The sequence below is a fragment of the Pseudopipra pipra genome, chromosome 6 (genome assembly GCF_036250125.1).
Source record: "Pseudopipra pipra isolate bDixPip1 chromosome 6, bDixPip1.hap1, whole genome shotgun sequence".
Taxonomy (NCBI): domain Eukaryota; kingdom Metazoa; phylum Chordata; class Aves; order Passeriformes; family Pipridae; genus Pseudopipra; species Pseudopipra pipra.
Window position 1 is genome coordinate 52,574,081 of NC_087554.1, and position 12,971 is coordinate 52,587,051.

Here is a 12,971-nt window from a genome sequence, read left to right on the forward strand (position 1 = left end):
ATTGCCCAGATCCTCTCCTCTCCTCCAAAGCAGCCTATAGCCCACAGCACATCCATCTTTGTAACTACTAGTATAGACATATATTCCTATGGCTTAGAAAGAAAGAGAGAGTAAACAAAGTAAACCAGAGAGTTTCTACAATGGCAAGTAAGGAACCAGGTGGATTAAATGATGCTTTTGAGGTGTATCACACATTAAAAGGATGAAGCCATTGTCCTTCCAAAGGGACACTGTTAGGCAGTGTACCTTCTACATTCAACATAGCCCATTTTTAGGAAAAAGAAACACATCACTATATATTGGCTTTAGCATTTATAAGGAGAGCAAACAGGTAAACCTGTAACTTCCGTAACTTCCTCACTACACAAGCAGAGTTAGGGGAGATAATCTTGGTCTCAACAACAGCCAGGACTGGCCCACATCCCTTCTGCCCCTGAGCATGGTCTTGGCTACCTCTGTCAGCTCCTGTTTCTTCCTCTTGTGCCAACCACCTCCAGGGAAACAGTTCAACCCAATTTCCTAGAATAGAGACATATATTTCTCCTTCTGCACCATGAGTAGCTGCTGCCGCCTATGGGAGTTGTCATCCTTCCTACATAGGAAAAATACAGTGAAGGGAAGAGTCTCAAATCCCATGCAGGTTTAAGAAAGAGCTTATTTCTAGTCTAGGGGAGCAGAATGTCAGCCCCACTGTGTCCGATGGCAATCCCAGCTCAAGAAAGCAGAATCTGCAGCACTACCAGAGATTTCACCACCTTCAACAGCTACTGATAAGCCATTAAAAGCTACTTCAAATATATCAAACTAAAAAATAGCCCTAGATTGGCTCATAGTTTCAATACACATTAAGAATTTATGCCTGTCAGCCCAAAGTTTGTAGTAAGAGATGTTTCCTAGTGACCTGGGAGTAGGTATGTAAATAGTGAATTAGCAAAATGTCCGGATGACACAGAATTTTTTAGGTTACTCAAGAATATGGGGAGCTACGACATGTTCCAGAAAGACTTGACCAGACAGCATGATGGAAGATGAAATTCAGCATAGACATGTGCAAGCTAATGCACACTGCAGGAAATAATTTAAGCTTTCATACATGCCAAGGGACTGTGAATTAGTGATGAGAGGCATTATGGTGGACAGACAATGCCTTCTGTGAAGCTGGCTGCACAAAGTACAGTCCAGGTCAGCTCATGAATGAGGGGAAATTCAGCTATCTAAAGGTGAGTGGGCTGGTACTTACATAGGAGAAATCTTCTAGGTCAGGCTGGAACATAATTTAAAGCTACCTGGGAATGAGGCAGCTCTGGAATCAATTCTCTCCCTTTGCCTCAGCCAGGTCTTCTGGGGCTCACATCTTACACACTGAGAAGGTCAGGATAGTTGTCAAGCCTTGTAAAAGAGCTGGACCTCACTGAATTCTTTTTCCATCCATGAAGTCCTTGTAAAGTGACAGATATCCTGACAAGGGCTCAAACTTGGCAATTAAATTCCCATGAGCTGGAATTAGAAAAGGTGTCCCACTTACATGAATAGATTGCATAAATTGTATTTGGAGGTAGTTTCAACAAGGCTAGTTCCCTGGGTTTTGCTGTGAATGAGCCAAATGTACCTTTAACATAGGGCGCTATTGAAGTATTACTAAAACTGAACCCCTCTGGAGTGGGAAATAGAAGATCTTTTTTTATTTTTTTTTCTTCTTTAAGACAAGGAGCATAAAACAATGGCTGGGAGTGAAAGCCCTGTAAATTAATTTGTATTATAATTTCTGCAACGCCTTTGTATATAAATGGAAGTTACGTACATAATTTATTGATGCTGGTATATGTGAATTGGAGTCTCAAACCCCCTCAAACACGCTCACTCAAGCATGATGTGTAGAGCACTAACACTCTCAGGCAGTGTGCAGATTGCAATAGTAAAAAAAAAAAATCACTCTAATACTGTGAGTTAAAATAATAAATGCAGGAATTAGAGGTTTTTACCTCTCTGTAAATAAATTATGCATATGTAGTTTTAAATTAGCCAAATTAAATGATTAAAGACACTCCATTCCTTCATAAACTTGTCTCAGGAGTAAGGAATGCAGCATACAAGCAGAGTTCTCTGATTCCTCTGAGCCTCGCTGTTTCATTTGAAGCAGTCTTAGATGCACTTCCCTTTTCTCACAGCTTTGCAAGGACAGGAGGAGTTTTTTCTTTCAGCTAATTATTTTGAGATAAATGCAAGTGTTGAGATTAGAAGCACTACTTTTGTTTGCATCCCCTCGTTGGGATGTTGCTGGTGCTGGAGAAAGTAGCACGTGGCTCCTCAGAAGACAGCCTGCCCATAGCAACTAGTTCCAACATTTCTGCCTCTGGATTTAACCAAGGGAGTCAAATAGGCACAGCTCTTCATGGCTGGGCTGGCACCATAAGTGGACAACATTCCTGAAATGCAGGTCCACAGAGCCTTCTCTGCACAGAGTACTGTTGTCCCATTCTGGCAATGATTCTGTGATTTGCTGTGGACCGTGGCACTGCGGTACATTGGTACCGTGACTCACACTTGGCTACAAACATTGTTGCCAAATTTCCTGTGGGTGGGAGTTTAGGCCATCGCTCAACAGATGCATTTCTTACTCATTCCATGAAATGGCACTGCAGCCTTGAGTCTAAACTCACCAGTTACAAGAAGAAACTGCAGAGATTTGAAGTGTTTCTTTCCCAGTATTACCAGTGCTGTCCTACCACCATATTACCAGACAGGGCTTGACTGTGCTATGTCCTAGATATGAAATTAGCTCAATTCTTCTAGGTAATATCTGGACAGTATCTGTTACTCTCAAAGCACTTAGCTCAAGCTCATTTTATAGGTGGAGAAGCAGGCACAGAAAAACACAGCACCTTTCTCAAGGTCACAGGGTAGGTCATGGAAGAGCTGGGACACTTGACTATCGCTGTATGTCCTGCCCCCCAGTCAGCACCACCTCCATGGTAATTTCATTGGCTGAAAACAGAGTTCTCCAAAACACCAAGAATGGTTCGACAGACATCTCTGTCTTACATGCAAGATATTGCATGATGTTGTTTCACATCTTGCCACTGCAAGATATTGTTTCAACTTTACTCAACACCTCCTGAGCAACTTGGTTTCTAGACAGCTCAGGCATTTACAGATGTTAAAACTGCTTAAGGTTATATTACCAAAAGGGTCTACTGAAATCCGCATATTAAAAAAAAAAAAAAAAAAAAATCACAAAAAAACAACAAAACCCCAAAAAACCCAGGAACGCCCATCTTAAATAGCTTTCAATTGGATTTTGTGTCTCTACATGCAAAGAGTATACAAACTTATTACTCTGTTAAAAAATGTGTATTTTAGTGGAACTCTCTCCACAAAAATCAGCTCAAATGCTGATGGTCAAAGCAATGTGAAAGCAGAATGATTTTAAGTGAAGGCAGTGCAGGTATGGCACAATGCACAGAGCTTGCTAGCATTTCTTCTTTAATTGCACCTGTAAGTACAGTGTGCTGTTATATGCATCCATTCACTGTATTTTGACCATGTTTCCTCTTCTTGTCATGAAACCAACCTAGGCTTAACACGTTGCATGTAAGACAGAGATGTCTGTCGAACAGTTCTCGGTGTTTTGGAGAACTCCATTTTCAACAGCAGGAGTTGACTCTTCACAGCATATAAGCAGTGCTTTGGGAATCAAGTTCTAAGTACAGGCAGTGGAATCAAGAAACATAACAGATTTTAAAGTGCAACTTCATGAGTTTATGAAGGGAATTATAGATAAATATGAAAAATAGTATCTTCAGGGAATCAGATTTACTAATCCAGAGGTTCCTGAGCATAGTATGCAACCCATCTTTGGAATTAGGGTAGCTGTTCCAGGGTAACTAAATACTAAGGTTTTTATGATTCAGACACAAGGTAGTTACAATGGACTCAGGTCAAAATGAAAAGAGTTATTTTGAACTTTAAAAAAAAAGTATTATTCATTTGGTTTAAGCTTTGGAAGAGAGTAGGGAAAAATTTTAGCCTCAGAGTGCCAATAATGATTCTGCTTGATCCTAACTAAACAAGCTTCAAACTGCTTCCAAGATTTTTTTAAATGCTATATAAATCTGTCATTGCAATCTTTACTGCAAGTTTTTGAGTACAAATACAGCCTCATGATGAAACGGAGATTATTAGCTCATTACGTTTATAGCATGAACCAGAGGTTTTGGATATTAATGGGGCATATACACTGGAAAGAGTCGTGATCTTCTATTCCAGAGTTTGCTGCAGAATTGGAACAGTGGAATGTAATGTTCACACAAAACAATGACTGGCCATTAGGCTATGAGCTCTTTGGAATTTGGTTCTAGTGTGATGGGTCACCTATTTGCCATGGCCTCCAGCATCAGTTCAGTACAAATAGTGACACATTTTCCTTTGCCCACCTGTTTGCAAAGCTTACTAGGATGTGTTTTCAACATCACAAGAAGCTGCTACAAGCTGACATCCATGTATACATACAAAATGTGCATCACAAGGCCATGAAAACCAGGAAATACTTCACACTTTTAAATCACCTAAGTCCTTGGGTTTGTGTTTGGATTCTGTGAGAGATACGTGTGAAAGACATATGTGAAGGGCAGAGATTGTGGCATCTTTGATGGCAGGTACACAGTGGGGTGGCTGAATGAAAGTGCGGGAGGAACTGAGAAAAAGTCTGAACTAAAGAGGACATGAAAAGCCTGGCTCAGGATGGGGAGGGGCAGGGCTGGACCTCTGCTCCACATGTGTGTGGTTTGGCAGTAACCTACGCAGATCAGATCCTTCTCTTGCCTGATTCATGTCCGTGGCTTTTTCTGCAGGTGAGCTTCAATAGAGCAGCCCAGAGAGCCAACCATACCCTGGGCTGCATCAAAACCAGCACGACCAGCAGGTCCAGAGAGGTGATTCTTCTCGACTCTGCTCTTGTGAGACCCCACCTGAAGTGCTGCATCTGCCTCTGGGGCCCCCAGCATAAGAAGGATGTGGACCTGTTGGAGTGAGTCTAGAGGAGGGCCATGAAGATGATTAGAGGGATGGAGCCCCTCCCCAACGAGGAAAGGCTGAGAGAATTGGGATGTTTAGCCTGGAGAAGAGAAGGCTCCAGGGAAACCTTATTGAGGCCTTTCAGTACCTAAAGGGGCCTACAACAGAGCTGTAAAGAGATTGTTTACAAGGGATAGGACAAGGGGGGATGTCTTCAGACTGAAATATGGGATGTTTAGATTAGATATTAGGAAGAAATTCTTTACTGTGATGGTGGTGAGGCACTGGAACAGGTTGCCCAGAGAAGTTGTGGATGCCCCATCTCTGAAAGTGCTCAAGGCCAGGTTGAGTGGGACTCTGAGCAACCTGGTCTAGTGGAAGGTGTCCCTGCCTACTGCAGGGGGGTTGGAACAAGATGATATTTCAGGTTCCTTCCAACCCAAACCATTCTGTGATTCTATGGTTGTGAAGGCTTGCAGAGACCCTGCTAAGAAACCATACAGCTCTATTTGCAAACATCTCTGGCCTGACACTTGCCTGACTGAGCAGAGGCATTTCTTTCAGACCATTTCTAGGAGATGCTTGCCTCAAGAATTGCCTAGAGCAGATGATCCATGTTCTTCCTTACTGAATGGCTGTATAAACTAGCTCCTGAGCATGACCATATTTAACAAGAGCCACAAATACCTATTCTGTACAGTCCTTATCCACAGTAAAAAGTGAAAGTACCTGGAGAGACAAGTTTTGATTCAACCCACTATTGGGAAAACTGAATTTGGAGCTGAACTTCATAAACTTTGCAAGCAGTTCTGTAATGTTATTTTTCTAAAATTATGACTAAATGTGAAAAGTGTGGAGTTTAGCAATCTCTGATCCAAAAAATGTACTGGAGAACATGTCCCTATTTTTATCCATGTAAGTAAAAATATTCCAGAAGACATTAAACTTGACTGTAGAATTTCTTGTCAGAACATGGCATGCAGCACACAAACCTAGGGAGATCAAAAAACCACCAACACTGGACTTATAAAAATAAGGAAATTCATCTAAAAAAATTAACTGAAGAAGACGTAACAATTTCAGGCACAAAAAATTAAGATAATCATGGGCCTTTTACATTCTGGTCCAACATACTTGTTAAAAGGGACAATGAAACCTGAGAACTTTTTAATGCACCAGAATTCAAATCCAGATGCCTAGAAACCAAAATACAGGCTCCACCTGTGAACTGTGGAAACTGTATCATCAGTAGTCGTGATGGAAACAATGAGTATGGAATTCATGAGACTGTCAAAGTAATATCAAGACAAAAAGGACTATTGAAGCACTTTAATATTTGACCAGGCAAAATGGCAATTAAAAACATAAATACCACCATAAACAGCCTTAGTGTTATGAGCAACAGCATATATACCAGTTGAGGAATCTTTGGAAAGTACTGAAAAATTAGAGGAACACAGAGGGGACATCCTAAAATGACTCTCAGGCTGGAGGAAACTTTCAGCAAGAGTCCTTCTGTGCCTGTCTCATCAAAAGAAGCCTGGGAGGTAAACTTAACTATTCCATACAAGTATATTCACAGAGGGAAATTTCCAGGGACTAAAGAGAGAGCTTTTGCATCCAGCAAAACAAAGCAGCACAAAATCTACCATTAGGACCTGAAGCAATAGGAAAATTTTGTTTTTGAAAGTGAGAGTCATCAAATATTGAAACAAGCTGCCAAGAATAGCAACAGAATCACCATCTTTTCCTATCATTGTATCAGCATTTGTCTTGGACAAATGCACATTATGGATGTGTATCAGATAACTGAATTCAGCTGAGGGGGTCGGGGTCAGTGATCTAGTGGACCCTTCCAGCCTCAAGGTATAAATCTAGAGCTGGTGTGGTTACTCCTAGTGCATTCTGGAAAGGATATAATAGCACCTGCTCAGGCTTCGGGGCTTTCATTAATCTTTTTAAAGGATCAGGATAAGGATCTTCAAGGAAACAGCTTCCCAGCTGGTTCCTGAGCTACTTGTTCTACATTTCTATTAAGCATCAGTAGTGTAGACCCTGCCTCCTTGTACTTCATTGTCTTTTTCATGGTCTTTTTGGCTACCAGGCCTCTTCAGACATGCCCGTAGCTAATAGCAACTTACTGGTTACTGGAGAAGACTTCTCACTTCTACAATATCATCCAAGATTCACAGCTTGTTTCAATAGGTGTTCCCCTGCAGCCCAGGGTTAGCTAATAAATACCTCGATTACAGCACTCATGAGAGATGATTTACATTTTTTCATTAAAAATGTCACTGGAAGTCCAGTCTTCCCTTGCAAAAAAATTTGAAGCCACTGACAACATCATATATGGCTGATATTAATTAAAGTAGAGGATGACAGTACTTGGAAAATGACCTTTAACGAGTGCTTGTTCTTTAGTTAGACTAGGTCATTACTAGAGATTACTGAGCACTTTCAATAAAGCTGGAATCTCTGACTCATCTTCAGCTCTAAATTTGAACTATGAAAAGTAATGGAGACTCTTCATCTACCCCTGCTACTAGCCTGCCCCACCACAACAGACTGCTAGTAAGCCCAGTGTATGATTTGCTCCAAGCAGCAGAAGAAAGGAGGTGGTAAGCTTCACTTTCTCCCCCACAAGCAGAGTCTTTTCTTTGCTGCACAGAATCAGTCTTGGGAAGATTGAAGACAACCATCCCCGACATATTTCCTTTTATCATCAACACACAGGTTGTGGAAAAGGGAAAAAAAGCAAGCTTGCAGTCTGTGTTGTCACAGGCAGCAGCCATGTCCAAACACAGAGGCAGAGTTACTTTAAGGAGCTGCACTGCTGCACCTTATCCATGGCAGTACCTTCCCTGTACCACAGCTTCACTCCAGGGCAGTGAGACTGCAGTTGGCTGTGCTCTGAGCTCCCCGATGCCATGGTTCATCCTAGTTTCTTCTGGGGAAAGAAGAAACCTTAAAACACTGGAGTTTCAGTGTGCACTGCTGGAAGAAATTCATTTAGAGAGGCTCTTTGTGCTCGCACTTCAGTCACACCAGATGTCATGGAGCTGAGGACAAAGCTGCAAGCATGGCAAACACCATGCAGAAGAAAGGACAGTGGGGGGCAGTCACTCTGTTCCAGTACCTCTGGACAAGATGGGGTGAGCAAAACAAAAATCTCCCAACCAAGTCTCTCTGTTTAGGGAGCAGGGCTTCCCACCATGCTTGACAGCCAGTGAGTGGGCTCCGCCAAATCCTGCAACTTGCTCCTTTCTGTGTGAGCCATTAAATGAAGGTTCTGGGCATAAACTGTGCTGAGAAATTATGCTGCAGTTTAAGAGAGTCAGAACAGAAGGCCTGCTTAGGAAGCAGTTTGAAATTATTGAGAGCAGCACTTCACATTTCCACAGCAGAAGCCTTTATAGGCTGGAAGTCTCAAACCTTGATCACTTCCAATTGAACCACTTATAAAAAATGTGCACTGCTGGAATATTTTAAATGACTGTGTGCAGTGTGTACTGACTGAACATTAGGGGCTTCAATTAAATAACAGTTCAGAACATAATGAACTGAAAAATTTCACACTCTCTAAAGTGAGATAAGTATGAAGAAGAGAGAATTAAGAAGTAGTGCTCTGAAAGTGGCACCAGCCACTGCCTGACAAGATTCAGGCAGTAACATAACAGAACAGTTTGTGAATTAGTGTGTTATGCTTGGTTCTGGGATTTTTTTCCAGACCCCTCAGAGAGCACAGGAAATGGTCAGGTCCTTTTATGAAAAAAGGGTGACAGTACTTGTGCTGAAATTGGGGATAAAACTACCCTGTGAGCTTGGCTCAGTCATGTCTGAAGTTAGGCACTTCTGGAAGCACAGTTAGTCAGCTGTTCCCTGCTGTGGGCTGAGCGGATAATCTGGAGCTCAAGTCCAAGGTTCTGGTTTGAGATTTAGCTAATACCAATTCCTTCTGCAGTTCTTGCATTTACTAATGAAATAATCTTTTCCTATGACCCACCTGAACCAGACACAGTACAGCATCTGAAACTGCTTACAGGGGTGGAGAATGACACAGCAAAGACTGTACCCAATGCCCATTTTCTCTGAATGTCAATGAAAAGAGAAAAAGGAAAAACAAAGGTAGAGATCCTGCACCACTGAATGAGGCCCTTGCTCCAGAATACTGCAGCATGCTTTACAAAAGGAAAAACTGACACAGAGTGCCAACATACTGACTTCGAACTAGGGCTGTTCTCCTTTTGTTCCATGGTTGGCTTGTTAGCTTTGGAGGTAAATCCCTTTACAGACTTCCATGATCTCTAGAGCACATTTATTTGGTTTGAAATGGAACAAAATGAGAGATCTCATTCCAGTAAGTACCATATCTATCCTATTATGAGAGAGGGCATGGGTTTCTTTAGAGATCTCGCAAATATGAAAGATGTTCAAAAAAACCCAACAAACTAAAAACCAGAAAAATTGACACACTTCAGATTTTTAGGGTTATTAGGTTTAACATTTCTATGTTTGAGGTTTTAACAGACTCATTGCTATCGTTCTGTATGTATTACCTCATATCAGCCTTACAAACATCTTGGTGGCACCTGCTCTATGTGTGTCCTTCTCCTTCATAACTGGTGAGATCCTATAGCCAAGTGCCAGCTAACCAAAGCAGCTGTACTTTTTAGGAGCCCATGAAGGTTGAAGATGATGGACAGCCATATCAACCTCTACCAAGGTTGGTATATCACTTACATGCTGCATTTGACTTGATATTAGACTAAAAAAGTCCGATAGCTTAAAAGCATGTGGATCTTATTTAGTGGCTATTTCAAGTCAGAGAGAGTTAACTCAGTTTGCCAGCAAGTGTTCATGGGGATATTAATAATCAGATGGGAGTCAGGAGCAAGAGCCTGCATTTATTCCAGTTTACCTGACATAAACCCAGCATATGAAAAAACTGATCAGATTACAAAAACCATTTGTAAGCATATGCAATAAGCTTAATGATTTAGGAGTTCTATAAAAATTGTAAGTGTGCTCTGATCTTCAAAAAAAGCTTGTCAAATAAAATAAAATAGGAGGGAAACTTATGCACACTTCCTCAAGCTCCATATTGCCAAACTGATGAGCCTGTTATCAAAGACTCAGTCTAACTGGTCTTTTGAGGAATGTAGGAAATCCAGCCCAGACCACTGAACTTCCATTCTGTCATGCATAGAAAAAGCATCAAAAGCAATGCAAAAACCTTGCTCCTCAGACAACCATGTAATTACCTGCCCAGGGGCTAAGTTTCTACCTTCCCCCCTCAATCTAAATCGACTTGTAATCTTAGGGCTGAGGACTAATTGTCATCTTAACTTTGCCTATTTCCTTTAAGAGAAATTTGAAGCATTGAGAACAATGCTTTGCCTTTTCAGACGCCTCCTAAGTGGTGGGTTTCTTGTTTTGTTTGCTATAGCATGAAGTGTCAGTGGTCAACTATGTTTTATTGGGTCAGTTTGAGGTTCTCTGCCTTTCAGACTGTCTCTTGTCCTCCTATGTAAAGGAGGATGAATGGTACTGTGGCTGGACCAAAAATCAACTTTCCAATTCAGATCCAAGTTTGTTCTTCACTTTGCAGCAAAATTCATTCTTGATCACTTGTACCAGAGGACAAAAGGCTGTTAAGATATTGATCTCTTTGAATCTTTGACTTCAACATTTCAAAGAAACGGGTTGAAGTCACAGAATCATACTACCTTACACTCTCAAAAGGTAATTTCAAATCCAAATCAGAGGTTTTAAACTCAAGCTGCTTTTGTGAACCAGGCATGCTTCTTCTGACTTTCATGGCTGACCACGAACTGTGATTAGGGCTGTCTCCACATGGATTTTCTGTAAGATAACAACATATAAGCTTATGAAGCAGGTCTGTCCTTAAAGCAGAGCACTACCAGACTGGTGATTTTAATGGGACTCAGCAATCTCTGAGCTTTCCATAATTTTGCCAGGTTTGAAGATGACCAACAAATTCTTCACAGTTAACACTTAAGTAACTTGAAAAATGTTTAAGCCACATGTAGGGAAATGCAGAGATCATGTTGCTGCCCAGGTTTTGTTTTTTTAACAAATCAGAGCCTCGAAACATCAAAATAGGATGTCTTGATACATCAAATGTTTTCAGTTTTCTACACAAGGAAGATATGCTAAATCTCACCCTTTCCTACAGATTTGTGCAGTTTAGACTAACACATCCCTGAGAAACATTTTTGTGAATAAATCAACAGTTATGCCTTTCCTTAAACACCTTTTGTTACTTTTTATATCTGTATCACAACTACTCATTACCTCAAAGAGTCTTTAGAGGTTCTCTCATATAGAAGTTCCACCTTGACTTTGTTTTCTGTATTTGACTCTTTATATCTTCTTGGAAATGGGATGTTCCTCAGTGTTTTCTAAGTTATTTGCAGTTGCCATCACTGACCAAACCCAGGGAAGATGCCAGATCAGAACAGGTACAATTACACCTGTGAATGCCAGTCTGTCCTTGGGGGAGGCTCAGCACAGCCCTGCTGTTATAGCAATACTTTCTTCCCTCAATCCATGACTAGGGAGAAAAAACCTGCAATGCTTAAATATCTTCTATTCCTAAAGAGGAACTGCTTATTTTAGTAAACATTTGTTCTAAACATGTAGCAGGCACATCTCTTTTTCTCTTTCTAGAAACAACCTTTTAGTTTGTTCATAAAACTATTATTTCACATGAACCTGAAAATGAAACCATCTCTTGTGACCAGCACCACAGATGCAGGCTCTGCCACCTTATTGTAGTCCCTTCTTCATGTCAGAAAACATAATAATGCTTCTTCATCTCAGAAAAGTACTGCAAAAATTCAGCTTTGTGAGAGCTGCAAGGCATTTAGAAACCATCGGGAGAAAACGTGCCATGAAAGTGAATGTCTTCACTGCGGGATGCAAATATATGTTAAGCAATAAAATTCTAGTTCCTAAATAGGCTTGTCTTGCTTTGATATTCAAGGATATGAAAAAAAGACATACATACTTCTCATTTAATCCTGCCAAGATATAAAACTTGCCTATTTTTATACAGTTGCCCAATATGGATGACAAAAATAGCTTTCTTAATAAAGAGAAAGAAGAGGAAAAGACTAGCTAATTTCTTCTGATGCAAAGGCATGAGGTCCACCTCAAGCCTGCACATCATTTTTAGGCTGAAGTTCTTACCTGTTGAACCTCATACCACTGAGAAAAAATGCTGCTGCTTCTTGAAACTCAGCTTAAGATGTCTGAATTGTTCTGTCAGAGAATATTACTACTCCCAAAGGTAAAATCCAAAGAAAAGATTGATATACTTTGCTGAGAGTAAGCTTGATAACTATCACTGTGCTGTGTATTTGCTTCTTGCAGCAGATGACATTTGATCATTTGAAATTATTACTTAGATTTAGCTGAAAATATTTTGAATCAAGTGACTCTAAATCATCTGTCCCACAAGTATTGCTACTAACTAGTGAGCATTTAGACAGCATTAGCACAGGTTAATAACTCCCCTCAAAGGGAGAAAGAGCAGAGAGTACCTCAAGTGAGATTGTGCATGTGTAAAAACCTCTGGGGACAACGCAAGAGTTTTTAAAGCAACAGCAAGACCTCTCCTGTGAAAAATAAGCCACAACAGTGCCAAACTGTGTTGCATTCTAAACTCAAAAACCACTTTTTTTTTTTTCCAGGAGGAAATAATTTCATCTAATCTTGAGTGATGATATTCAAATATAAATGCTGTGCAATTACATTGGTGCACATGTTAATACTGCTGGACAGTTTGTACCCCTGTACTTGATGTGAGCCTATTCAGCAGCACAGGACTGAGAATTAGTGACAATTATATAGCCATTTTTAAGGTTTGGGTAGTAGTACTTGCACTACTTAATGAAAAAATTATACAGGAAACACTATTATTTTCAATCCACAGC